The sequence below is a fragment of the Danio rerio genome, chromosome 12 (genome assembly GCF_049306965.1).
Source record: "Danio rerio strain Tuebingen ecotype United States chromosome 12, GRCz12tu, whole genome shotgun sequence".
Classification (NCBI taxonomy): domain Eukaryota; kingdom Metazoa; phylum Chordata; class Actinopteri; order Cypriniformes; family Danionidae; genus Danio; species Danio rerio.
Window position 1 is genome coordinate 32,507,324 of NC_133187.1, and position 5,873 is coordinate 32,513,196.

The window sequence follows — 5,873 nt, forward strand, 5'->3', positions numbered from 1 at the left end:
CTGAGCTAGTTTGAACAGAAGTTTTATGATCTTTCATGATGGAGATCAATTGCTAAATTCAGAACATATCTACTGCAACCCAACAGCATCAGTCTTATGGCTGTGTTGTTAGTTTGCTTTTGCAAAGTACATTAATGTGCCAATGATCTTAGGAAACACTGCTCTTTGAGGATAGTTTACACAGGTTGTAAATTTCAAATGTACCTTCAAGCTCAAAAAACACTGGACGCTGTACGTTTACAGCAGCCAGCGAAAGGAGAACCAGTGGACACACATAAAACTTGACACGGTGGCCAGTTGGTTTTGTCCAGTTTGAATTGAACCCTGTCCGTTTAAATAGTGCCACATGGCTTGTATAAAAAAAGCCCAACTTAATGAGTTGTATTCCACTGGAGTATTGGCTTTCATGAGCCGGCCTTTCCACATGGAAAATAAGGAAATTCCTGAGTCTTCTGTGCTGCAGCGCAAACTGTCAGAATTATATCCGTAGATGGAAAAAGGAGCACATGCTCTCTGCCTCAGGACCGTAACACAACACCAGGGATATTTAAGAAGGGGTTTGTAACTGGTGGGTCACGACCCAAAAATGGGTCATGGGTCTGTTCTGATAGTTGTGGAGAAAAAAAAAAGTTAAATGTAAATTATAATGTGCTACTGAACATGCATTGCCATATTGGCCCTGGGAGCAGACGGTGGATCGGTGGCTTGCTCAAGGGATTCACCTCCAGCAAGAAAATGAGAGTGGTGAGAATGCTGGTTATTAACTCCCACCAGTACCACTGCTTCCTTTTGGAAACAAACGGATCTCTCTATACAATAGGCCATAACTGCCCCCCATATAGCAAAATTTCTCTGGCCCACACAATCAGGTTTTGCTTGGCCCACTTGCCACAGTGAATTACGGTATATGACTGGACCAAGTCTGGCTTCCAGACAAGCGCCAAACATGTACCATATCTGGACCAAGTCACAGCAAAGTTAATAACTTGTATAACTGAACCTGATCTGGACAAGATAGGCTGGTGTGTCACAATTTCAATGAAATTGATAAACCCATGAGGCATTGCACTTTAGGCACACTATGGGCATGCTTTATCTGAATGCGACCTGATTGGTAGAATTGTTTTTTTACTCACATTTGTTTTACATGTATTGTAAACGTGAGTCAAGACACCTGGGCCAAATGCTACATCTGGCCTAAATCTTGTGTACCACCGTAAAGACAGTGCCACCTCTGCCAAACCCGGGCCATGTTTGGCCCACATGCTGTATGCCAGTGCCAGATAAACGCCTGGTGTACCAGCTTTATGCCAAATCTGGGCCAGAATTCTTTGCTGCCTGAACCCATGATCTTCAGCATTTCCATCCAGTCAAATTATATTTTACAATTACATGGCAAGTAATATATTTTACAAAGAACTCATCTGTCATAGTTTAACCTATTCCAAATCTAGCTAATGCTAACAGCTAAGCAAGTGCCATATGCTTTCATTCTAGTTAGCCATAAAACAAGAGAAATATAAATGACCTAAACTACATTCACATTTGCGTTCAGTTGTAATGAGGAAAAATAGTTTTGTGAAGTAAACGATGCCTAAAGCCAACAACATTTGAGGAATATAAAATCCAAAACAATTTTCCTATTACCCTTTTCTTCAAAATAACTTGTTTTGTGCTCCACGGTCATACAGGTTCATAAAAACATGATCAGGAGAGTAAGCTAAAACAGAATTGTAATGGATGAGCTTTAGGGACAACATTTTTGACACTGTTTTAGGTAAAACCTTGATCAAACCCAGCTGAGATCCTCTCAATTATTGTCATGTGAGATGTCAAGGACGAGAAAATGATGTATCTCCACTTACATACTTTTTTGATCCATCTGCGCTTCCTTTTGAGTGTTTACAAGGTTGGCTCTTCCTTAATGTGCCATGTGTAATGCATTACAGATCTCCTGCTCCTTCTATCTCTCTTTCTCTCCCGTTTTCTCTGTGGTCTTTGGCAACAGGGACAAAATAAATAAGCCCATGGAAGAGCCAGGGGTTTGCCTGTCGGTGCCAGGGTAGGGTGACCTAAGTGTGAAAATGAGAACAGGATGAACGAAAACGGTTGCTATGACAGGCCACTGGGATTCCCAGCAGAGTGAGGTTTTTTTATGAGTTTTTACTGGACACGGTTCCATTGGAAAACCAACCTTTGTAATGGCTGTTAATCATGTGCACAAATAAAACGTGTAAAAGACTTCACTTTTGCATCATGGTTCCATGACATGACATTTAAAGCTAATTTGATGGCTGCCTGTTTGCGCTCCTGCCTCACCGCAATGCCCAAGCTTCCCATTTTGTGACTTGCAGGTTCGCATAGGCAATGAGGGATCCAGCTGAGAAGCAAATTGGCATCCTGGAGCCCTAAAAAACAAACTAGTCATGAGAGCTTTACCAATTTCAGCCGTTTTTCACTGTGCATATGCTGATACACCTCGTCTTTAGTTATTATTAAAGAGATTATTTCTTGCAAAGCTGTATATGGTGTAATGCAATTGCACCAATCCAAGGTAATCCCACTCATTTCTACCACATTAGCTTCTGGGGTCATTTCCCAAAATCCCCCCCTAAAAGAACCTAATTGCTGAGTTATTTCTCTTGGCTAAAAACCACATCTTTCTTCAATAAATTTGTGAGTCCCCCTGGGGTCCGGTTATAGCTTGGTTTGGTGAATTGCATTCTCTCATGAGGTAATAAGAAGCATTAGGCTTGGCAGAGAATGCCGTGGAAAACAGATATCTCAAACTGGTAAGTTTTTCCATACTGTGTTCAATGCTACTATGTACAAGGATCTACGTAAAGTCACATAGCTTTCACCAGCAAACATTAATTAAGTAAAGGCTAATGAAATGAGGGGGTAATGTTGCAATAATGGCCTGCTGACTATACCTTTTCCTGCTTATTACGTGACTATGTTTAACCCCTTTGGTTGTATTAGGAGTGCTGACTGCAGATTTCTTACCACGCACAGCTCTTTCTCATTGTTTTATATTCAACCCCAAACCTTATTCAGATCACGTTTGTGGCAGCAATGTAACTCTTCTAACAAGGTCACTAAAGTCAGTTGGTGCATCAAATATTGCATACTTCCCTAACATACACATACTGTATATCCAATGTACACTTTGCTATTCCATGAGGCAACGCAAGAGCACTTATTAATGGGAGTAAACTTTCAAATTCAAATGTAATATCTACACAAGTAGTATACTATACTGGACGCAGTAATTTGATGGTTTTTAGTCATAGTATCTACTAATGCACCTTCTGAGTTCTGGGAAAGCACAGTTCTTACTAATGTTCCTTTATTACAGGGGTTCCCAAACTTTTCAGCCCATGACCCCCAAAATAACAATGTCAGGGAATCGCGACCTCCACTATCCTCAAAGGTGGTTATGAATATACTATTGTTAAATATACACACACCAATAGACCTATATAAGCAAAAGCAAAAATCCAGATTTTTTTTATAGTAATTCATAAATTTGTTTAATTTCAACATGATAAAAACTAATAAGAAGGAACGGCACAATACTTGCAACACAACAAGATTTAGAGACCGCCACTCGGAGATCATCCTCCACATTCAGTTGTGATCTGTATTTCTTTATAATGTGGTATCATTTTATAAATCGTTATAAAGGTATAATATGTTTGTGAGTGCCGAAAAGTGTCAGAAAGCTTATCATAGTGCTTAACAAATGTGATCTACTGCAACTAATGCTATTGCTGTCTTGGTAATCTAACGTAATTACTCCTGAGGGTCGCAATTCAATGGGGGGAAAAAAAATCGAAAGGCTGATTATTTTTACACATTTTTAGTAGGATATGAGTAAAATATGCTACTATTAGTTTAATAAAATTTATTTGATTTTTAGAAATCACCAGACAACCCCACTCACTGTTGTGTGACCCCCCCCCACCCCACCCCCCACCTACCCACACTTTTTTTTGGAAACCATCACTTTAATATAATTACTCCAATCCGGGTCACGGCACCATTTTAACCATTCTAATTACATTACTTGCGGGATTAAAAGTAAATAGTAACTATGCTTCATAATTGATTTCCTCAAACTTCATTCCCACACAGCTCAGATTTATTCTTCCCACTTCAAAAGGATTTAGAATAGCATCTCCAGTACATGAAGCAGGTAAGCTATCTAGGAAGCCATATAACTCATTAATTGTTATTTTACATCTTAAGACCTAGAAAGATAAGCTCTTTTACACAATTTGAACTAGATGGTATTACATTCACACCCCTGAACTTTACAGGTCACAGCACCAGTTCTGGTTATACTTTTTGAACTATTTCATGCAGGAATTACTGAAGACACAGAAGTTACTTGGTTTAGCCACTATACCTTGCCTCTTGAGAGTAGGTGAGTGACATTTACTTTGCACAACTTCTAATAGATGGACTCAAGGACTACAATTATTTTATAATTAAAAGAGGGAAATATGCCTACACTGTAAAACTTTAGCAAATGAAATGAGTGTAGTTAACACAAAATTTACTGAAAGTTAATTCTACTCACTTGGAAAGAGTTTTTAACTTAGAGTTGAAGGTAATGAGTTAATTAAACCTCAGCTTAAATGGATTAAATTTACTGTATTCATATACTCATATGGTTTGCAGCAATCGGTTTCCTCAAACGGTTTGAGCTGCCTTAACTTATTGGTTTTACCGTACTCAGTTGGTTTGATTTCTCTTCATTTATTGGGTTTTACTGTGCTAAAATTGCTTAGTTTACTCAAATGCATTAAGCTCACAGTACTTATTTTAGTTTTTAAACTAAAATGGTTTGTTGCAATCTGTTTTTTTCAAACGGTTTGAGTTACCTTAACTTTTTGGGTTTTACAGTGTATAAAGAAGACAAACCCTGCAACAACATTATGAAAGAAGCCCTCTGTGTGAAGTCATTTTAATTTCAGAATATGAATCAACATGCGAGTCTGCAATTTGAAGAAGCATGCATAGTTATTCACCATTGTTTAAGTCCATTTGATTTGGATTTTCTAGTCATGATGAAAGATTTTCAATACAGATTTCACAACAGGTTTAAGTTGGTCATGAAGATCCACCATCCACCTGTGCTTAATGCAACACTGATTTTTGGATTTTTGCTAGTTTTTTTTTGTACTGAAATGTTGCTCAAGTATAGCAATGGTGACTGCATATTGATACAAACTGGATTGAGCATTCAATAAAATCAAGTAACATTAATGACTGCAATTACTCAAGCTTAACCTAATGTGATCTTGGCTTACATGTTATTTTGACAAAATATATCCAGAAATATTGTTTATAATATATTCATTTTCACTGTTATGTTTCTAGCTGATGTCATTTGAAATGACTTTGTTTTATAAGCAGATAATTAACCAGGCAGTTTTAAAAAAAAAAAGGTAATTTTTGCCAAATTTCTTTGCTTGTGAGCTTTTGACATAGCCTTTATCAAACATCTAGCTTTTACGATGTCTTCATAGTGCAGTAAAAGACCTCTGCTGTAAACTCATAGAGTTTAAGGTTAAAAACTGGCCATAGTTGTATCCTTATTAAAACGTTGTGCCAATTATTAGCTCACAAACAGATTAATATGAACTCATGTAACCAGATGATTTGTTTCACAGAACACCTTGTCTGAAAATGGCCAATGTCATTTTATTACTCTTTTTGCACAATACTCTCATGTATAGTCTCAATATAGTGTGTTTCAGGTCATCTGCAAACCTTTTGCTGTCGTGAATGGTTTACTTTTGTTCTGACACCGAGTTTAAGGTTTATTTTGGGAGCACTTCAGAATTCCATCTGCAGAAGTCATC